Below are 23,903 nucleotides of genomic sequence, written 5' to 3' on the forward strand. Positions count from 1 at the left end.
TTGGGACTCTCTGTGTTTCCTGAATTTGTGTGACTTTTTCTCTCATCAAATTAGGGAAATTTTCCACCATTACTTTTTCAAACAGGTTTTCTATCACTTGCTCTTCTTCTTCTCCTTCTGCTATCCCTATTATATGGATATTATTATGTTTCACATTGTCCTGCATTTCCCTTAACCCCTCTCCATTCTTTCTGAGCCTCTTTTCCTTACCTTTCTCATTGTGGTTTTTTTTTCCCTACCTTGTCCTCCTGCTTGCTGATCCAATCCTGTGCTTCATTGAGCTGGCTTTTGTTTCCTTCTGCTGTGTTCTTCAGTTCAGAAATTGTATTCTTCATTTCTTCTTGGCCCTTGTTGATAGTTTCTATTTCCTTAATCATGTTGATGTAGTTTGCAGTGAGTTCATTATAATTTCCCTGTAGTTTTTGGTAATTCTCTGTGAGCTCATTGAGCTTCCTTATAACAATTGCTTTGAACTCAATATCTGCTGGTTGACTTGCCTCTATTTCCTTTAGCATTTGTTTTGATACTTCCTCCTTTTCTTTCATTTGGAGATTGTTTCTTTGTTTTCCCTTTGTGAGACTCTTCTTGTTAGCCTCTGCTTCCTTAATTTTTCTGTTCTGACTCCCTGGGCTTATGGTGTAAATTTCTATTGTAGAATACCTGTGAGATTCAGTGGTGCTGTCTTCTTGATCTCCCAAACTCACTGGTCACTGGTTGTTTATGTTGGCTCTGTGTTTTCTTTGGGTTTTGATTGTAGTTGGGTCTTTCTTTGGTGGGTCCTTCCTACCAGCTGGTTAACTGAGGGTCACTCTGTCCACTACCTCTTGTATTTTGTTGTTCATGTGTGGGCAGGTTGTGTTGAAGCTGGTTCTTCCATGTGTACAAGGTTTTGAGGATTCTCTCTTGCTCTTGTTTAGTTGTTTGTTCTGGGTAATTTCTTCACTATTTAGTTGTATTTCCAGATGGTCCTGGGTTGAGTTAGTGTGGCTTCCACTCCCTCCTTCACCTTCTTCTGTTGTTATCGGTTGGTGATTCTTTTGTTGGTGGGTTTCCTCTTCCAGCAGGTATGCTGGTGTTTACAGCTTCCACCATCTGGTTTTTTAATGTCCTCTACAATTTTTGGTCTCATATCTTCATATATGCTGGGGTACTGTTGGCTATTTGCTCTGTTCCTCTGTAGATTGGCTAGGTTTTGCACCTGTGTGTAGGGGGAAGCGGAATCTTCTCCCATCTACCTCACTGCCATCTTCAGTCTATGTTGCTTATTTTCTTATATGTCTGGAAATTCTTTGTTCATACATATCTGCTCTCTGTAAAACTATTCATAAAACCACCCTTCAGGAAGGGCTGGAATGGACTACAGGATAGCAGCAGAGACTTTGGGTAGTCAAGTCAATTTTTCATTAATAAGTTTTTCTGACAGAAAAAATAATACTAAAACTTATATACTGAAAAATTGGCAGCCAAGCAGTCATAACTTTTATATCTGCAAGTCAAAACATTCTGTAGGTAGTAAAAGTGATAAACTCATTAATGCATCAAAATCCCCAGAACCTTTCAAGATAAAAAAGAGAAGTATTTCATGAGGATATACATTTTATTCAATAATAAGATAAATATAATAACTGAAATGTCTGCTATTTCAAACATGAGGTAAATGAATTCTTGGTTTCATAGTAGAAATTTTATTTTTTTAGCAGCTTAAAATCTTTTTTATTTTCTATTTTTTATTCTTTTGATTTAATCTTTATTGTATCTTTTCCATTACCATTTAGTCCCCTCAAACCTTTCTCCAGCAATCACCACACTGTTGTCCATGTCCATGAGTCTCTTTTCCTTGTTGCTTAATGCCTCTGTCCCCTGACCTCAAACCCACATCCCACCTGTCATCCTGCTCTCCATTTATGAATCTTTCCTCATTTTCCTTGTTAGTTCAATTTCTTCATTAGATTCCACATATGAGTGAAATCATAGGGTATTTGTCTTTCTGTGACTGGCTTATTTCACTTAGCATAATATTCTCCAGGTCTATCTATACTGTCACAAATGGTAAAATTTTCTTTTTTTTTACAGCTGAGTAGTATTCCATTATGTAAATGTCCCATAGTTGTTTCACCTGCTCATTTACTATTGCACATTTGGATTGCTTTCATATTATGGCTATTGTAAATAACACTGCATTGAACATAAGAGTGCTTAGGTTCTTTTGAATTAGCATTTTGGTTCCTTTGAGTATACCCTCAGAAGTGGAATTGCTGGGTCAAAATGCAGATCCATTTTTCATTTTTTGAGGTATCTCCATACTGCTTTCCACAGTGGCTGAATTCCCGCCAACAATGCAAAGTGTTCCCACTTCTCCACATTCTTGCCAGCATTTGTTGTTTGTTCATTTACTAATGATAATCATTCTGAAAGGTGTGAAATGGTATCTCATTGTGGTTGTAATTTGCATTTCTCTGATGATTAGTGATGTTGAGCATCTTTTCATATGTCTATGTTCTCTTTGGAGAAGTGTCTACTTAGGTTCATTGCCCATTTTTAAATTATTATTATTATTATTATTTTTGGTGTTGAGCATTGTAAGTTCTTTATGAATTTTGGATATTAACCTCTTGTCAATTGTATCAGAGAATATGCTCTCCCATTCTGTGGGTTGTCTTTTAATTTTTTTTATTATATCCCTTGCTGTACAAAAACTTTCTAAGTTTGACTTAGTCCCATTTGTTTATTTTTCTCTTTTGTTTCCCTTGTGTGGGGAGATATATATGATTAAATATTGCTAAAAGCAATATCTGAGATTTTGCTGCCTAAGTTTTCTTCTAGGACTTTTATGGTTTTGGGTTTAACATTTAAGTCTTTGATCTATTTTGAACTTATTCTTGTATGTGGTACAAGAAGGTGGTCTAGTTTCATTTCTCTGCATATGTCTGTTCAATCTTCCCAACACTATTTATTGAATAAACTATCTTTAGCCCATCATATGTGCTTGCTTCCTCTGTCAAATATTAATCAACTATAAAGTTGTAGGTTTATTTCTGGGCCCTCTATTCTGTTCCATTGATCTATGTGTCTGTTTTTATGCCAGTACCATGCTGTTTTGATTACTATGGCCTTGTAGTATAGTTTGACATTAGGTAGTATGTTCCACTGACTGTTTTTTTTTTCAGGATGTCTGTTGCTATGCAGGGTGTTTTGTGGTTCCATATATATTTTTGAAATATTTGTTTTAGATCTGTGAAATATGCCATTGGATCTTGATGGGAATTGAGTTGAGTCTATAAATTTCTTTGGGTTAAGGACATTTTAATGATGTTAATTCTTCCTATCCATGACCATGGTATGTGCTTCCACTTACTTGTATCTTCTTCAGTTTATTCACTGTCTTATAATTTTCCCAGTTCAGATCTTTTACATCCTTGGTTAAGTTTATTCCTAGGTATTTTATTGTTCTTAAAGCAATTGTGAATGGGATTGTTTTCTTAATTTTTGTTAGTTCATTATATTGGCATATAAAAATGCAACTGACTTCTGCATAGTAATTTTGTATCCTATTACTTTAATGAATTCATTTATCAGCTCTAGTAGTTTCTTGGTGGACTCTTTGAGTTTCTCTATGTACAGTATCATGTCATCTGCAAATAATGACACTTTTACCTCTTTGTTTCCAATTTGGATGCCTTTTACTTCTTCTTCTTGTCTGACTGCTGTGTCAGACTTCCAATACTATGTTGAATAAGAGGTGAAAGTGGACATCCTTGTTTTGTTCCCAATCTGAAGGGGAACATTTCTAATTTTTGCCCATTGAATATGATTCTGGCCGTGGGCTTGTCATATTTGACCTTTGTTGTGTTTAGGCGTATTCCCTCTATTAAGAGTTTTTATCATAAATGGGTGCTGGTTTCATAAAATAATTTTTCTGCATCTACTGATATGATCATGTGATTTTATCCTTCATTTTGTTTAGGTTGCGAATCACATTTATTGATTTGCAGATGTTGTATCATCCTTGCATTCCTGGAATAAATCCTACTTCATCATGGTATATGAACTTTTTGATACATTGATGTATTCAGTTTTCTAATTGTTGTAGACTGCTCTGCCTAGTTTTAGGAATTTCCTTGGGTCCTTCCTCTTTTTCTTGATGAGTCTGGTTAAAGGTATGTTGATCTTTTTATCTTTTCAAAGACAAGTTCTTGGTTTCATTGTTGTTGTTTTTTTGTATTGTTTTTTAGACTCTATTTCATTTATTTCTTTTTAGATTTCTATTATTTTCTTCCTTTTACTCACTTTGGGCTTTGTTTGATTTTTTTCAAGTTCATTTAAGTGTAAAGTTAGATTGTTTTCTGGAGCCTTTTCTTGTTTTTTGAGATAGGACTGTAATGCTATGCGTTTCCCTCTTAGGATTTCTTTCTCAGTGTCCCACAGATATTGGATTGTTGTGTGCTCATTTTCATTTTTTCAAGATATCTTTTGATTTCTTCCTTGATCTCATTAGTGACACATTCATTGTTTAATAACATGTTATTTAGCTTCCATGTCTTTGCATGTTTTTCAGTGTTCTTGTGATTGAGTTTTAGTTTCATAGCATTGTGGTCCAAGAAGATGCTTGATATGATTTTAATTTTCTTAAATTTATTGAGACTTGTTTTATGTCCTAACATGTGGTCTATCCTAGCAAATGTTCTATATGCACTTGAAAAGCATATATATTCTGCTGCTTTGTGATGAAATGCATGATAGAAATCCATTAAATCTATTTGATCTAGTATGTTGTTTAAGGCTGGTGTCTTCTTGTTGATTTTCTGCCTGGAAGATCTATCCACTGAAGTCAATGGGGTGTTAAAATCCCCAACTGTGACTGTATTTCTGTTGATCTTTCTCTTTATGTCCATGAAGATTTGCTTCACATATTTAGGTGCTCTTATGTTCAGTATGTAAATGTTTTCTAGGGTTATATCCTCTTGTTGGATTATTCCCTTTATAATAAGACACAAGGCTTTTGCCTTACTATACCCTTGCTTTTAAAGTCTATTTGCTAGGCTATAAGTACTGCTATGCCGCCTTTTTTCTTTTCCATTTACATGAAATATCTTGTTCCATACCTTTAGTTTTAGGCTGTGTGTAACTTTCTATCTCAGATGTGTTCATGGAGAAACACATCTGAGATGTGTTCAGTGGGTATTGTTTTCTTATCCAATCAGCTCTCCTATGTCTTTTGGTTGGAGCATTTAAGCAATTTACATTTAAGGTGACTATTGATAGATCCATATGCAGGGCCAATTTATTGTTAGACCATTTTCCTTTGTTCTTTTTTCTTTTTTTATTCTTTTTCTTCAAGCAAGCCCTTTAATATTTGTTACAGTACTGGCTTGGTGTTAAGAAACTCCTTAGCTTTTTCTTGCCTGGGAAGCTCCTTATTTCTTCTTTGACTTTAAATGATAACCTTGCTAGGTAAAGCGGCATTGGTTCTAAGTCCTTGCTTTTCATCACCTTGAATATTTCACACCACTCCCTCCTGGTCTGAATTGTTTCTGTTGAGAAATCAGATGACAGTCTCAATGGCACTCCCTTGCATGTAACTACCTGCTTTTCTCTTGCAACTTCTAGGATTCTCTCCTTGTTTTTAAGCCTTACCATTTTAATTGTGATGTGTCTCAGTATTTGTTTGGGACTTGTTTGGGACTCTCTGAGTTTCCTAGACTTGTTTCTTTTTCCTTCACCATGTTAGGAAAGTTCTGGGTTATTGTTTTTTCAAATAGGTTCTAGATCCCTTGCTCACTCTCTTCTGCTTCTGGTATTCCCATGATGTGGATGTTGTTATGCTGCATATTGTCCAAAAATGTGTCTTAAGATCTGCTCATTTAAATTTTTTTTTCATTTTGCTGCTCTGCTTGAGGTTTTTTTTTTCTACCTTGTCTTCCAAATCACTGGTGTGACTTTCTGCTTCATTTGACCTACTGTTTATTCCTTCTACTGTATTATTTATTTCAGATGTTGCATTATTTATTTCTCACTGGTCCTTTTTTATGTTTCTATGTCTTTTTTCATTCTGTTGACTATCCTTATAATCATTACTCTAAACTCTCTATCTGAGAAATTGCTTGCCTCCATTTCACCTAGGTTTCTGGAAATTATCTCATTCTTTCATTGGGACCTTTCTTTGTCTTCCCATTTTGACTGTTTCTTTGTATTTGTTTCTATGTATTAGGTAGAGTTGCTAAGACTCTGTTGTAGGTCTTTGTCAGACACTGCTTGTAACTGGCCCTGTTTGGAGCTATCACCATCCACAACGTGTGGCTCCTTCTGTTGGGTCTTTCCCAGGCTTGTATGTGTGCAGAAATAACCAGGCTGTGCACCACGGTCAGCTTTTATTAGCTCCAGGCTCTTGAGAGGGTGAGCTGAAGTCTCAGAGAGTGCCTGAAGATCCACATTAGTTGTTAATCAATGATATAGCCTCAAGCTGTAATCAGAAGCTGGGCTTAAGCTCCATAGGGTGGGAGATGATCATTGTAATGGGTGGGGCTGTTGCTTCCCTCAGGCTGATGCCACTGGGAGAGGAATGCTCTGTCTGAGAAAGATGGTGTCTACAGTATGAGGAATGACTCAGCACAGGGAACCTGGTGGCTGTTCCTTCACATCTCTACCCAGAGCCATCACTCCCAGACTCTCTTCAAGCATATATATTCTACTCTGCCCTCCCTTTCCTGGAGCAATCAGAGACAGTGACTGCAAACAAAATTTGTTGTGTTGACCTTTAAGAGGCTCTCTGAGTCTGCAGCCTTTTCTCCCTGGAAGACAGAAACCCTGCTGCTTTTTACAACTGGATGTTGTTAACTGGCTTCTTTTCTGCCTCTGGTGCTGTATGCTGGGGAGCCCAGCTTGGGGTTTAGACCCCACACTCTTGGGTTGAATCTTCTGATCACTGAAATATCCCTCTGGAACTTTAGCTGCTACCTGTGGAAACCCAAACAGCCTTCTCATCCTCTACCTCACTCCCTATGAGTCTTACCGTGGTGAAGTGATTTCTTTTGTCTGTGGTTGTAAGGCATCTCTCCAGGTATTCTTCAGTTGATTATTCAGGATTATTTCTCTAGAATTTATTTGTAATTCCAGATTGGTCCTGGGAGGAGTTTAGTGAAGCTTCTACTTACTCCTCCACCATCTTTAATCTCTCTAATGATAGGAATTTTAAAGTGAAAGGAAGAAAATATATTAAGCAATGTTAGTAAAAAAACAAATTTTAAAATAGTATTAAATGATTGAAAAATTTATATTGGCATTGTATATCCTAACTTTTTTACCTAGATCAGCTCTTTGGTAACAATCTTGTTTGCATACTTTATATTAATTATAGATTTTAAATATTAGCCTATTAAATCTCTCATTATTTTCAGATATTTCAACTATTAGCCTTTTGAAAGTACATGTTTAATTCCTAATAGTTCTTCAAAGTTTTTCCACAATTTTACTTTTCTGTTTTTGGTTACTAATGAACAAGGTCTCTAGTTTGAGATGTTATTTAAGTAAGAGATTCAGATATATATTTAATAACTAGATAAGCCTGAATAATATGACTACTTTATTTGTTCTTTATTTTTTTCTTTCTTACTCTTTCTAGTGCATGACTATTCTTTTTCTTTTTTAATTTTTTATGTATTTATCTTTAGAAGGGAAGGGAAAGAGAGAGGGAGAGAAATATCAATGTATGATTGCCTCTCATGTGTCCCCTTGCTGGGAACTGGCCCCTGCTAGGAACTGGCCTGCAACCCAGGCATGTGCTCTGACTGGGAATTGAACCGCGATCTTTTGGTTCGCAGGCCTGCGCTCAGTCTATGGAGCCATACCAGCCAGGGCTCTAGTGCATGGCTATTCTAATCAGGCTGTTCTAATCACTGTAATCAGAATATAATAATTTTTTAAAAGAAAATGATATATAAAATAAAAAATAAAAAAAAGAAATGTTATAATTTAAATTTATGACATAAATTTTACCATTACTCCCTAAATGATTAAACAAAGCATTATCTTTAGAACATATGATGGATGTGGAAATAACTTTGCTACACTATATGGATGACTACAAAGTAAAATTTTGTCTGAATCAGCTTTATAGTTTATTTAATTGTGGAAAAAGTTTAGGATTAGAATGGATTGAGGGAGAACAGTATTAACTTACTTTCAACAAATCAGTCAACATGATAATTCTTTCTATTTTTCTTCTACATTTAGTCAGTAGTGGTGCTAGAAAAAGAAAATCTACAAATTGAGTGAGCCCAACTACCAGAAAGGCTTACCATCTTTCTTTTGATGAGGGGGTTTGATGAGCTATAGTAAAAACTCAGAAGGAATGGGGAAGTTTTAGGGATAATGCTATCTCAGCTTCAATGAGAAAGAGAAAGAAGAAAGAATTTGGCAGAAGTATAAACACACAAAATAAATCATTTTACAGCATCCCGTCACTCCGCCAAACTTTGAATCACATTATTCAGTATAGCTTCATTATTAATTTGAATGACTGCAAAGAACATCCAGACATGATCATAATTGAAATGTAAGTATAAACTTCATTCCAGTATTAACTATAAATTATTTGGTATAATCTGGAAGTTGTATAATATAAGGTTATGTCTAGACAGACTGGCTCTAGAATCCATGATCTTAACCACTATGTGGAATAAATATTTATTTAACTGAAAATAAATATATATTTAAATTAAATGTACAGTGCTTGTTACAGAATAGTCAGTCCAAGAACAGTAGACGTTATTGTTTCAAGCAAGAGGAAGAAGACATATACAGTTGCAAAGGGCACCATCCAAGCATAGAAACTTAGCAGTGGGTTTGTTACCACATAGAGAGGGCCTGCCAGAAAATAAAGCCAACAGAAACAAAGAGGAACCAAAAGATGGTAAGAGAGCATCCCGATGTTACTTTTGAGGCCCAAGAACCAGCTGTGCCTAGAGTCAGTATCTTGGTCTTCTTGGTTATGTGTTCCAATAAATCCTCCTTTTTTGTTTATGCAAAATTGAATTGAATCTGTTACTTGCTACTGAAAGAGTTTTAATAGCCTTATTGCACAAAACTATATTAAACATCTATTATGAGCCAGGCATTCTATCAGTAGTCAGGAATTGTGGGGGGAAAAATGGTGAACATGCTTATGATTTTTTCGTGGATTTACTTCCCCACAGTGCTAGCTAACTACTTGAGACAGCGGGTTCAGCAAAAGGTGTCACTTTGTGGTAATTAAGAGATCCTGGGAGGATAAACAAATCATTCCCTCAGAAGCCAGGGAGACTCATGAGTTCTTGTCATAAATTACAAATAAGTGACCACAAATTCTTTGTAGAGTCTATTTCTACATTCTGGGGCTTGCCATGTGACTTGCTTTGGCTAATGTCACACTAGCCACTTGAAGTCTTTTTAAACACTTGAAATTTTGTGTGTGGAGCAGCAATTTTCAACCTTTTTCATCTCATGGCACACATAAACTAATTACCAAAATTCTGAAGCACACCAAAAAAATATATACATTTGCCTATCTGACAAAAAAAGTATCGTTTTTTATTCATACCAGAGGACAATTGCACTGGCTGTTGTCATATATTTATTTGGCAATCTAAGGGAAAAGTAGTCAGGTATTGCATATTTTAACAATTCTTGCAGCACACCGGTTGAAAATTACTGGTGTACATGAATTGTTAACCATGTCACATAGCCATCTGAAAGTCTCTTCCACAGTTTATTTTTAAGCAGGAACTTGGATTAGCCAGGACCTATCAATGTCATGTAAAAGAAACCCAACTGAATTAGTTAGGACTTTGAGAGTTTTGAGTCACAGAAAAACCCTGATACAAACCAGCTTAAACAATACAGGATATTCATGGCTCACAATTCTAAACAGTGTACACATTAGTCTATAGATTAAAGAGGCGAGGTCTAATAGTGCAGATCTAATGTTGCCACCAAATACAAGGTCCTTCTCTTTCCAGCACTCATTTGTCAGTACGGACTTCATCTTCAGTCTCGCTCCTGGTGCCTTTCCCTTAAACCCATTCCCTTCAGGCTTTCCTCTTGTGGGAGCAAAATGTTGCCACATTTTCAGATATCATATACTTACACCACACCAGAAAAGCAAGGATGCTACTGTTTACTACAAGCCTCAACTCAAGTCTCTGTGGGCCTCATCGGTTGTGATTAGGTTATAGGACCATCTCTGCAACTCTCAGCTACTAAAATGTATAGTTATGCTGCATAGCTTCAATGGGAAGAATGAATGCTCAGGAGACAACCAACAAATGTGTTCTATAATCACGAAGATTAGTCCTAAATAATAATAAATAAATAAATGTATCAGCTCACCCAGCTAGGCTCACATGCTCAAAGCATGTAAAGAAGAGTTATAAAAACCATGGCCTCTGAAACTGAAACCAGTTTTCATGCTGCCAGCTCTTGCTTTCTGTCCCTTTCCAGCCGCATCATCACACCCACCTCATTTATTCTCACTGTAGACAGGCCTCTTTATGTTGTGAAGAACATGGCCAGCAGCAATTACCTCAGTAAAAAGCTCTTTCTCCTTTCATGTCTATATCCACACAGCAATTTCAAGCATGAGCTCAAAAATGCTCCAGCTTGAGTCAGTGCCTACCTTTTGGCCCAATCAGTGTTGCCAGAGGTAAATACCATTGTAGTTGTCATGGTAACACACTTTTTTTTTTTAAGTAGTCAGAGGACACTGTTTTGTTGCCAGAGGGAAAATAGGAAAGAAAGCTTTTCAAGCAGTCAGCAGTGGCTATCACAGACCATCTTGGTATCCAATTGTAGGAGGCTCTTGAATGTCAGGCTGAGGGGGCTGAACTTTACTGGGTAGGAAATGCAGAGTACAAGGGAGAGACCTATTGTCAGATTTGAGGGAAGCTGATCTAAGTGGTACAGTGCAAGATGGATTACAGAAGTCAATCCAAACATGTAATGAAGTTCTAAAGAGAGTATTGAATGTAGGTGTGAAAGGGATTGGGAAGGACCATCTACCCCAAATCATGGAAGGGATTGGTAAAGATCATCAATTCCAAATAGTATTTCCCACGAATAAGCTGCCAAATTTTATAAAACAAGAACACTTCAAAAGACCCCTGATTTCCAGCCATTTTCAACCTTTTTCCTCTCATGACACACATAAACTAATCACTAAAATTCTGAGGCACATCCAAAAATATATTTTTTTGCTGACCCAACAAAAAGTAATATGATTTTGATTCATTCACACCAAATGGTTATTATTGTGCCCCTGACTAAATAGTCAGGCAGTGCATGTTTTAAAAATTCTTGTGGTACACCAATTGAAAAATTTTGCTTTAAATATTTGTGAAGGATTTCTGGGGCAACGCCATTTCACTTTGTAAGCTAAACACGCACTGGGCGGTTCTAATTCAGGTGTTTCTTTGAACATAGTGAACCAAAGAATGTGGCAGAAGACAGCAGTCCTGCTATCCCGCAAAAACAAAGCGCTGACCCGTGTCAATACCGATTTTAGGAATTCTGAGGCTGGCCCAGACAATCATGTAAGTCTTTCCTCAGAGGCCCAAAGCGCTTCCTTTAACCCAAATCCTGAGAGCAGGAGTCCTAACCTTCAAGCCATAGACACCTCACCAAGTCTGAGGCCGGGAAGATGTCCCACCAGTTACAGGCAGGGCCAGCCTCCTCGGCTTGTTTAACTGGTTAGGTTGATTGAAGCCCACTAGCACAAAAGGTGTCAACTTAGGTAGCTGGGGAAGGGAATGGCCAGAACGTCAAAAAGAAAGGTATTTCCTTTCTCAAGACCACTGCAGACGCTGCCCCCAAACCACCTTTGCTGATATTCGGGAACAGTGAGAAATAATGGAATAAGATGACTTGGATTTTAATTTGGGTAACTGAATAAACAATGTAAGGAATACTGAGACAGACTTATGGAAGAGCTCCAAATTTGGGGGTGGACAGACTTCTGCTTTCAGATATATTGAGTGCAAGTTATCTATGAAACACTCAAGTGGAAACATCTGCTGCAGAGTTGGGTGTGTGGGTTTGGATATTCTCCGCGGGTAGGGTGCGTCCCACCCCGTCCTCCTAGACCCGGAACTGCGCAGGCGTTCGCTGAGCACTAGAACGGCGCGTTCTGTCTCGCGCTCCTTCAGTCACCACTGCTAACGTCTGGGCCGCAGGAGACCCGATTCTTCCTGGATGTTGTAGTGTGCTTCCTCGACGGAAAGCCCTCCCGTAGACTGGGCACTGGGTTTCCAAGAACTACGCCTCCCAGCGTACCCCGCGCGAGAGCACTGAGCGTTTGTCCTTATCAACTTTAGCCTTCAGTGCAGAGTGGAGGACCCGGGAAGCCGGCTGCTTCGGGAGGAGGGAATGCGCTTGCGCTGTGGGCTGGCTCCTCTAGTTCCGTCCCAATCATTGTAAACAGGCGGACGTTGGGGCGGGGTGAGAATGGGGCACCCGAGGCCGGCCAGGGGTGCAGTGCAGGAGGTGGCTACAGTGGTTGCAGCGGCAGCGTGAGCGCGAGGAGGCGGTGGCTGAGACTAGGGTGGGCGGTCGCGCTGCAGCGGGCACAGGTTAGTGAGGGACAGCGTTGGCGTGCGGGGGGTCTCAGTGATGCCTTCGTTCCTTGCCCGGGGAGTCCTCTCCGCACTCGCCTTGCAGCGGTGTCTGTCAGGCAGCCTGCGGGGCTGGACGCTCCGTTGCTCCCGCGGCTGGAGTTGGGGGTGGGGGGCGTGGCCGCCCCTAGTGCGGGTTCTTCCCCGGGAGGCTTTTCCTTGGTTCTCGGTCCGTTTACTGTGCGTTCCTCCCACAAGCCTGCGGGGCCTCACTCAAGGCAGTCGCATTTGTAATTAGGTGCACTAGGGTTCTGGAAGAGAGTTAGGAACCGAACCCCTCCCCCTTTGGAGCTCCAGGCCTTAGGGCAGCTCTTAGGCACTTCGGAATGGAAGCGAGGGGACTCGGTCTTTTATATAATCATACTGTTTTCTAATGGCACCCAGAATATCGACCTGTCTCCAGTGCTTGTTCAGGGGTCTAGGAAAAAGCTCTTGATGATTCCCACTGCTGGCTTGTAAGTAGTGGGGGGGGGGGATCCTTTGGGTGCTGCGGTCCTTAGTTCAGGTTTCAGTGGGAATGGATGGACAGATCTGCGATTGAGAATTACTATCACAACTCATTTTCAAGTGTGCTTGCGCAAAAATGCTGTTATTGAGGTCAGCCTCATTTTTTTTGTTTTATCTTTATGAGAGTGAAACAGGTTTTACAAAATATTATACACCTTAGTTTTACCTGAAGTAATTACGCTGTTTCAAGTTCCGGGATTCATTACTACAGAGCCTTCTTCTTGATCAAGCATCATTTTCCCCTAGGGCCTAATAGATAATTCTTGAAGATAATTAAAATGTTAATTGTAGGTAGCTTGAGTTTGCGTGTAAAAGAAGTACAGTCGCTTGGATGTTACATTGAGTTAACACACCATCTAACCTCATTAGAAAAGCTTTCACTGAATTTTCGGTGGAGTGTGCATGTGCAGTGTTGGAATACTTTGAGTAGCGTTCCATCATGCTTGCCAGTTAGTCACAAAACATTTAAGTGGTGATAAGGAATGGGCCCTTTTGGTTTCGTGATCATGGAGGTAGCACTTCTAAATGGGACTGTGAATCAGAAAGGCAACCTCACTTTCTGCCGTTTGAGTTATCGTAGTGATTTGATCATTTCTTTCTGAGTATTTTCCTGAAGAAGAGTAATTGCTGTAAGCCGTACTGGTAGTTGGAAGGAAGTTAGTTGTGTGATTTCCACTATTCAAAGTTACCCATAGGTTTAAGTGGGGTAGGCTAATTTAACAATTAACTGTTGAGAATTATTGAAACAAAGTATCTTCAAGCAGTGTGACATAACTTGAAATGCTATGTCTTCAAAATAGCATTTCTCACTGCAGATCTCTCAGGGACCGTTTCTTTCCTAATTTAGGAAAATAGAAGTGGTATCAGAAAATACATATTAACTTTAATTTGTACAGTTGTCTTTGCACAGTGGTTTGGTTGGCCAGGAGAGATTGGGTCCTGATTACTCCAAGAGTGTGTTCTTTTTCAAAAGAAAAATCCCAGTAGAAACTTAAGTTAGTATATGTGGAGAGAATAAGGGAAAATGTGTATTATAGAGGAATTACTGTGTAGCAGGTACTGTGATAGGTGAAGAGGACTTAACACATGGATAAGGTAGTGTCCCTGCTTTCAGGGGGGTAAGACTTTTTACTTGAATTGTCAACAAGTGCAGTATGTGTCTAAGATGGCTTTGATTGGGGATATAGTGAGTGTGGAAAGAATGAGGTAAGAGGAGAGAGAGAGATTGAGGAGGAGGGCAGTAATAAGAAAAAAGTACATATAGGAGGGGATGAAAGCGGTAAGTAGGCATAGAAAGGATGGGCATTTAGGTAGAAGGAACAGTGTGAGCAAAAGCATAGGAGTGTAAACTTACACATCATGAGTTGTAGGATCTGCAAGTATAGCTAGTGAGAGAATAGGGTGATGGCAAGACATGAAACTGAGGAGGTAGGCAGAAACCAAATTATGGATAGTCTTATATACTGTTGAAGTGATTTCAACTTTACCTTGTAAGCAAACGTCTGAAGACAAGATAAAACAAGGGAGGCCTAAGCCATCCCCATCCATTTACTCCCTGCTATGGGATAAGCATAATATGAGGTTCTTTATATTTTATGTCCTTAAACTAAGAGAAAGCTTAGGCAAGACTGAGGAAGAAAATGGAAAGAAAGTAATCTAAGGCAGGGAAACTTGGACATGACGAGAGACAGCCTGGTATATTTTTGAGAATGGGAAGTTGCTCTATTATAACTATAACATTGGGTTTATTACTAGCATTGGATTTACGGTAAGTAGCAGAAGATGAGGTTGCACAGATAGATCCTCAAGTATTGCATGCCATTCTAAGGGCTCAAGAGGTTTTTTTTTTTCCCCATAGATGATAATAAAGTTTATGGATTTTAATCAGGAAAGGGTCATGATGAAATTTTATTGTGGAGTATACATTTCAGAAAGGATAGAGGGAAGAGAAGTCAGGAGGCAGAAAGACTAATTAGGAGTTTTTATAGTCATTGAGGTGACAGATAAGACCCTAAATAAAAGTAGTGTCTGTGAAGACACAGGAGTAGACTAATACTAAAAGGTGTTGGGGTGACCAAAAACTTTGTTTTTTTTCTTGTAATATGGCTCTAGTAGAATTTAGTTGTCTTTAATTTCATTTGAAACAATTCGGTTAGATTGTATTGTGGCAGTTGCCACATCAGCATGCATTTAAAAAAAAAAATCACAATTAGTGAATTTTTGTGTGGTCATTTTAATATTGAAGATGAAAGAAAATGTGCAACATTTTTAGCTTATTGTGCTTTATTATATCAAGAAAGGTAAAAATGCAACTGAAATGCAAAAAAAAAAAAAAAATTGGCGTGGTGTATGGAGAACATGCTGTGACTGATGGAATGTGTCCAGAATGGTTTGTGAGGTTTTATGCTAAGAGATTTTTCAGTGGATGATGCTTAATGGTCAGGTAGACCAGTTGAAGTTGATAGCAATCAAATGAAGACATTGAGAACAATCAGTGTTATATACCATGTGGGAGATTGCCAACATACTCAAAATATCCAAATCAATAAAATTACTGGTGAAAATAAAAATGTTTTTTATTTTACCAAAAAAAGACATATGGGTTTTTTGGCCAACTGGGCAGAATACATAGGATTCAGTAACAGTTGGATTTGGGGAGTGAGAAATAATAGGATAAGATGACTTGTATTTTAATTTGGGTATTGGATAAACAATGGTCAAGTATACTGAGATGGAATTCTGGAAGAGGTCCTAATTTGGGGAGGAATAGTACAAAAGGGGACCCAGAAAAACCCAAAGTTCATTAATAAAAAGTTTGTGTATTTTTTTCTGACATGTTTAAACTTCAGGCACCTTCAGAGTACTCTCTATTTGATGCAGTACACCAATTAAGACTTTCTCCACTGCTCAGAACAGTTTTTGAGCTCTTCGATTCTGATGCCATTTATTGCTTCTGCTGTTTTTTATTTTACCTCTTACATCAGCAAAATATATTTATTTCGAGGGCTTTTTTTCCTCAGGGAAACAAATGTATCTTGGGATGAGACTAGGTGAATAGGGAGGGTGGGGCATGGGTGTGCCGCTGTTTTTGTTCAGAAACTGCTGAACTCTCAAGTAGGGTGTGGGCAGGTGCACTCGTAAATCACCCATTATGAAATGGGCGAACTCACTGAAAGAGTCTTAAAAAAAAAAGATCACTGAAGCCAAACACAGCCTCTTACAAGGTAAGCTGGTACACTGATGCAGATGGGTTGCTAGAACACTCACCTAGAGGAGGAAGCCTCTGCTACAAGGGGCCTGCCCTACAAAAGATCATTCCTTTTGGGGGGTACCTCCTTGTATTTTGCTTTTGGATGTATTGAGTGGAAGTTATCTGTGAAACATCCGGGTGGAAACAACTGCTGATAGGTGAGTTTGTGGGTTGGGAGTATGAGAGAGGTCTTGATAAGAGTCATTAGGTTATATATATTATAGGTGGTAGCCAAAGCCTTTGATTTAGGAAACACTACATAAGAAGATTTTACTGATGGAGAATAGTTCTGGAAATAGGACACGGACAACAACAAATTTAAAGCCAAATAGAGGAAGAACTGGAAAAGGAAATTCCCAAGTGTTTTGAGATACAGAGAAATCATGAGAAAATGTCACAGAAGCCCCAAATGGGATCATTTCAGAAGGAAGCTATACTTCATAACTGAGTCCAGAAAAAAATAAAAATAAAGCTATACTTCAAGTGCTGTGAAAACTTTAATAAAACAAGGATTATTAAGAATCTTTTGAATTTGATAACAGCAGTTTGCAGCATTCTACTTAATGCTAACAATTGGGAAAGAAGTGAGGTTTCATAGAATCGAGGAGTAATTGGAGGTCAGAGCAGAGCAGAGCAGAGAGCAGAGCAAGCAAATGTAGACTATTTCAGGAATGAATGAATTTTAGCCGTGAAGGGAAGACTAGAAGGAGGTACTAATGGGGTAATTAAGGGGTAAAGGAGGGATTTTTTATTAACATGGTAGACTTGAGACTGCTTTTTTTTTCTTATGATAGCTTTATTGAGATACAATGATTATAATATAAACTTCATCTTTTTAAAGTTTACAGTTCAATGGTTTTTTAGTATATCCACTGAGTTGTGCAACCATCTCCAGGATAAATTTTAAAACATTTTCATTACTCCGAAAGAGAAACTTCTTACTCATTATCAGTCACTCACCATTCCCTCTGCTCCCACTCAGTAGTAACAACTACTTTCTGTCTCTGTGGAGTTGCCCAGTCCATATAGATGGAATCAAATATGTGATCATTTCGGACTGACTTCCTAAACATAAAGTTTTCAAGGTTCATCCATATTGTAGCATATAGCAGGACATAATTCCTTTCTAAAAAATTATATCTTATTGATTATGATATTATAATTGTCCTGATTTTTCCCCTTTACCCCACCTCCACCCAATGTTCCCTACTCCATCAGGGATCCCCCCACCATTGTTCGTGTCCATGAGTCATAGGTGTAAGTTCTTTGCTACTCCATTTCTTATATTGTATTTCACATCCCCATGGCTGTTCTGTAACTGCCGGTTTGTACTTCTTAATCCCCTAACCTCTTCACACATTCTCCCCCTTCCAACTCCCATCTGGCAATCATCTGGTAACTAACTTCTTTCTCTTATTGCTTTTAAGATTCTCTCTTTATCTTCAACCTTTAGCATTTTAATTATGATGTATCTTGGAGTGGGTGTCTTTGCATCCATAATTGTGGGCCTCTGTGCTTCCTGGACTTATATGTCTATTTCCTTCACCAAATTAGGGAAGTTTTCTTTCACTATTTTTTTCAGGTGGATTTCCAGTTTTTGCTCTTTCTCTTCTCCTACTGCAAACCCTATGATGTGAGTGTTGGATCTCTTGAAGTTGTCCCAGAGGCTGTTTATACTATCCTGTTTTCTTTTTAATTCTTTTTTTCTTCTTCTTGTGCTGACTGGTGGTTTTTGCTTCCATATGTTCCAAATCACTGATTTGATTCTCAGCTTCATCCACTCTTCTGTTGTTTCCCTGTAAATTGTTCTTTATTTCAATTAGTGAATCATCCATTTCTGACTGGATCTTTTTTATGCTGCTGAGGTTCCTCTAGCATCCTTATAAACAGTGTTTTGAACTCTGCATCTGATATCTCCATTTCATTTAGCTCTTTTTGTGGGATTTTGGTCTGTTCTTTTATTTGGGCCATGTTTCTTTGTCTCCTCATTTTGGCAACCTCCCTGTGTTTGTTTCTATGTATTGAACTCTGTGTCTTGACTCTGTACTTTGACTCCCTGTCTTGGTAGTGTGATTTAATGTAGTTGGTGTCCTGTAGAGTCCAGTGGTACTGCCTCACCTCTCACCCAAGCTGAGTACTCAATGAGCACCCTTAGTGTGGGGCTGTGTATACCCTCCTCTTGTAGTTGAGCCTTGGTTGCTGTTGGCAGATCAATGGGAGGGATTCACCCAGGCCAGTCAGCTACAAGGACTGGCTGTGACCACTGACCACCAACCTCTGTCCTCCATGGAGGATCAGCTGTGCAGGGGCAGGGTGGTGGTACTCCAACATGGTCTGTAGTTATCCACTGGGTACGCTGGCCCTTAGGTTTTCTGGGTGGCGGAGGCCAAGGTCAGCCCCCAGCTGTGTTTTACCTGGGGCATCCTGCCTGAGCTATAAAGCAGTCTGAAATGGCTGCTAGTTGTGCTGAGCTTGGAGATTTCCAGGGGAAGCCAAGCTGTGAATCTATGCTGGTTGCCAGTGGGGCTCGCTGAAACTAGCTGTTGGTTGGTTGATAGGATTTAGGAGCCAAGACCAGGCCATTATTATGGAAAAGTAGCATGTTTGGGCCTGTAAGTTGGATGGGGCAGAACCTCTGTGGATCTCCCAGGTGGGTCAAAGTGTTAGCCAGGTTGATGGAGTCAGAATGTCAACAGTTTACTGGCTCTGTTGGTGGAAGGGTTTAGCCAAGGGACCATGGCCTCTGCTCTCGATTCCAGACACTTCAGTTTCCTCATATATACAATTGGTGCCTCTCAAGCTGCTACCCCAGTGCTAGAGCTCAGAAGGAGTGAGTCTGTGCAGGTGAGTCTGTGTGTGGTTTCTTCAAGAGAAACTGCTTGGGGCTCCAACAGTTTCTTCCACCGACTCGATGCCTACTTGTTTTTGCAGCCAGAAGTTGTGGGGACTTATTTTCCTGGCACTGGAATCCTTGTCTGGAGGGCCTGGTTTGGGTCTGGGACTCCTTGCTCCTGAGATATCCCTCCTGAATTTTTATCCATGTTGTTGTGGGACTAGTCCATTCCATGTCTGCACCCCTCCTACCAGTCTGCATGGACGTGGTTCTTTAGTTCTATAGTTTTCAGACTTCTATTCAATTTGATTTCATTGGAAGTTGTCAGACTTCCATTCAGCTGTATTTCTGATGTTCCTGGGTGATGGTTGTTCTATATTTTAGTTATAATTTTGGTGTGGTTTTGCAAAGCAGTGAGCCATGTGTGCCTATGCTGCCATCTTGACTGGAAATCTCATTCCTTTCTATTGCTGAATATTATTTTGTTGTCTGATTATATCATATTTCCTATGCCCATTAATTGATGAACATTTAAGTTGTTTCTACTTTATGGCTGTTATGAATAATGCTTGTATGAATATTCATGTGCAAATTTTTTTGTGGGTATGTATTTTCATTGCTTCTGAGTACAGACCTAGGTATAGAATTGCTGGATTGTATGGCAACTCTTAGTTTAACATTTTGAGGAACTATGAAACTTTTCAAAAGTAGCTGAACTGTTTCACTGTTCAGTGTAAGGATTCTAATTTCTCTGCATCCTTACCAACACTTGTTATTTTCTGTTTTTTAAAAGTTTAGCTCCTAGTCAATGTGAATTTGTATCTCATTGTGGGTTTGATTTGCTTTTCCCTCGTGGCTGGTGATGTAGAATATCTTTTCAGCATCATGAGAATCAGCTTTTCTCATTTCTGCAAAAAAGACTGTTGACATTTAAATGGTTTGCATTGAATCTGTAAAGTTGACTTTGAATTACCTTTACCACTCAGCCACTTGACAACTCTGTCTTAGCTTTTATTTCTTGTTCGTGCCGAGGTCAAGGTCATCCAGAGGTAAGAGCACAGGGTCTTCTCAAGTAGGATTAGAGAAGTGGCTTATCACCCACAAGGGATCCGTAATATCATTGACAGCTGACTTCTCATCAGAAACTATAGAGAACAGAAAGCAGTAGGATAACATAGCTCAAGTATTGGGGTGGGGTGGGAGTGGGGCGAGGAACCCTGTTAACCAGAAATTCTTTCTGTGGCACAATTTCTGAGCATGTGCACAGCTCTGGGCACAATGTTGCCCTTAGGTTCCTGGGACTTTGTTGAAGCTGTTCAAGGTCCTTATTCCTCCCAGACATTTCATTGTTCAGCCATTCCTCTCAATGTTTTTGTTCAGTGTATGCCCCAGCTGTTTGTTCAATCTATTGCTTTAGGAGGCAGCAGTGAAAACATTTCTCTGTAAATGTTTCAACAGACATTTGTTACACCACATAGTGGGTTTAGTTCTGGGGGAGTTCTGTACCAGTACTAGGAAAGTGGGCTGTTATTTTTAAGACCGCCACTAATCTGGGAGCCCAGAATATGACTAGAGTAAGTTGAATGACACAAAGCTGTATGATTTAGCACTCCCTGGATTGCTTAAAGCTTTTATGGAGAGGTGGACTTTTGGGCTTCCTTATGCCAGCAATTTGCCAACATCACTTCATCTACTTATTTATTACTACATTTATTTTTAGGCTACTATTATTAAAGTACATTTCTTGTAGGTAGCACATAGTTAGGACAATATTTTCTCTTTGTGCTTTATTTTTAAAGAATTTTAGGTGCTTATAGTGATGCAGTAGAATAAAAGCTTTTTGGCTGTTAAAAACAGTGCTGGAATAAGCATCATTTTACCTACATCTGTGTTCACTTTTGGGCATAAACTTTAATTGTGATTGCTATGTCAGAATATTAATTTTTGATAGGTGTTGCAAAATTGCCCTTTTAAAGATAACAGTTTACATTTTTACCCATAGTGTGTGAGGGTGTCTCTTCACACCCTCCTTAATATCAAGTATCTCATCTTTAGAAAATTGGTGGATGGGAAAGAACATTTCTTTAATTTTCTATGCTTTCATTTAAAAAATGTTTTCTTTTGTGTGCTTATGTTCATATTTTGTACCATTCTGTAAAATATTTGTCATTTGTCTAGTGCTAGTATTTTTTTCAGGATTTTTGGGGGCTTTTAAAATTTGTTTATGGTATTTTTAAGATGTACTTAAGATTTTCTGAAGGTCTTTTCAAGCAAAGAAAAAGCAGTAAAATTCTTCCTTTATCATTCTTACATGGGGATGCAGTGATATAGTTTAGAAAAACTCAAGCTTTGTCCAAATATTTTTATACTCTTGTATAGTTAATAGCACAATTAAAAATTGACTAACAATTATTAGTACTACTTAGTACTTAATGTATATCAGGAGTATCATTGTATTTAATCTTGGCAATACCTTGTCAGACAGATGTCAGTATTCTGTTTTACAGATAAAGAAACCTAGTCTATGAAAGGTGATGGATGGCACTTGGTTGAAACTCACAACTATGTTACAGACAGCTAAGATTTGAACCACAATCATCTTTCAGACTCTAGAACAGGGGTATCCAAACTTTTGGCATCTCTGGGCCACCCTAGAAGAAGAAGAATTGTTTGGGCCACACATTAAATACTCGAACACTAACGAAAACTGAGGAGCAAAAAAAAAAAGGTCCGTGCGTAATTTTCATGATACCCGCCATCACAGATAAGCAAAAAAGTCCTCATATAATAACCTAATTATGCAGCGGCCCTTTCAATAATCTTTTACAATCATTGAGCAGGTCCCAAGTTTGTGATCACTAATACAGAAAATGTACATAACTAAGTAATAAACTTAGTAGTGAAACTAAGTAATGTTTAGTAAAAAAATATACGATTTTGTGATGGGTCACATTTGGAGCCATTCTTGGCCACAGGCAGCCAGAGGACCATGGGTTGGACACCCCTGGTCTAAAACCTGTATACTTCCTGTCTACCAAATTCTCTCTCCATAGAATATTCCTCAGTTTCTTTACAGAGGGATGATGGCCTGGGGGAGACAGAAATGATACTGTTTTCCTTAGCTATCGAAGATAGTGCTGAAGGTTTAACAACCTAATATTTTTTGTATATTTTTCCAAAGATGCTTTATATACATATGAACAAAGATAGATATAGATATATGTATGATAGACATAGATATAAATGATATATATGAGTATGCATATCATATATATATGTATTATATATAACATGTATTATAGTCTTTTCAACATAGCCACAATGTAATATGTGGAGTGAGGGAATCAGTATTTGTTGAACACTTAATATGTACCAGGCTCTAGGCTTGTTTCTTTATATTTGAGTGAAGTCCTTCAAACTGATCACCTGGAAGGGTTGTACAGATATTTAAATGTGAAACTGTTTTTAAAAAGGTTTTATTTATTTATTTTTAGAGAGAGGGGAAGGAAGAGAGAAAGAGGGAGAGAAACATCTGTGTGCTAAAGAAATATTGATTGTTTACCTCTCACATGCCCCTATCTGGGGACTTGGCCTGCAACCCAGGCATATGCCCTGATCAGGAATTGAACAGGTGACCTTTTGGTTTGTGGGATGATGTTCCACCCACTGAGCCACACCAGTCTGGGTTTAAATATAAAGCTTTTGTATAAAAGGTTATTTAAAAAAATAGTAGAACTCCTTTGGAATTGCTTTCAGAGTTGATACCATGATACAATGAAGCATTATCAATTAAAGGTTAAATGAATTCAGAAGCACTAAAAAATAAGAGCCAGAGATCATGGCAGGTTGAGATTAAAATTACATAGCATTGCCATTGTTTAAAAATGGGGTGTGTTTGTTATAAAAACAATATTTTTGTGTGACAGGGATTTTCTAACTTGAGATCTTTCACTTACTTGCCAGTGTCATTAGGTAGATATATTTGGATAAGGAACTACCATCTTGAGATAAAAGGGAGGAAGGAGATCAGGCAGGAAAGCTCCCCTCCTCCTTACTAGAAGAAAGGTTTTAAAAGAGAATTCATAAATTGAAGCTGTTACTTTAAGGTATTAGCAATTCCATAGTTTCTTCAAAGAATCAAGAACTTTGACTTTCTGCTTAGGAAAGTTATGGGAAAAGAAAGTATGAATATAAAAGTGAAGAGAAAGCTCACTGAAGGACATTTTGTTATCATATTACTAATTGTAACAAGCAATTGAAAAGCAGAAGATAACTATTCTAAATTTTTCAGGTTAGGTTAGCATTTTAAGAAAATGAGCATATTATGACATTAGATTTTTGTTTCCTCAAGTTTTCCTCAGATTATTTTGTTTTTAATTAAGACTTCATTTATTTTTTTAACATGATTGAGCTTTGGCTGCTGTTGTTCAGTGGACTGAGTGCTGGCCTGTGAACCAAAGGGTCTCCAGTTAGATTCCCAGTCAGGGCACATGCCTGGGTTGTGGGCCAGATCCCCAGGGTCCCCAGTGCAGGGTGTGCAAGAGGCAACCACATACTGATGTTTCTCTCCCTCTCTTTTTCCCTCCCTGCCCTCTTTAAAAGTAAATAAGTAAAATATTTTTTTAACTATTGGGATATGTATTACCTGTTATTGACAGATGCTTGTTAAAATCTT

General features: G+C 38.4%; 1 protein-coding gene across 4 annotated transcripts in view; it reads left to right on the forward strand.

Moving 5' to 3' along the window:
- Positions 1 to 12,394: 12,394 nt before the first annotated feature.
- RALBP1 (ralA binding protein 1) overlaps positions 12,395 to 23,903 on the forward strand; it is a 67,391-nt gene continuing 55,882 nt past the window's right edge. For 2 of the 4 annotated variants that reach the window (XM_037154083.2, XM_037154084.2), the window contains exon 1: positions 12,396 to 12,596. The gene's annotated coding sequence lies outside the window, so the exon portion shown is untranslated. Of the gene's footprint in view, positions 12,597 to 23,903 lie in introns of all 4 variants that reach the window. The other 2 variants (XM_053668834.1, XM_037154082.2) reach the window with 2 other exon arrangements.

This window comes from Artibeus jamaicensis, unplaced genomic scaffold, assembly GCF_021234435.1.
Source record: "Artibeus jamaicensis isolate MK-2021 breed Jamaican fruit bat unplaced genomic scaffold, CSHL_Jam_final contig_511, whole genome shotgun sequence".
NCBI classification, from domain to species: Eukaryota; Metazoa; Chordata; class Mammalia; order Chiroptera; family Phyllostomidae; genus Artibeus; species Artibeus jamaicensis.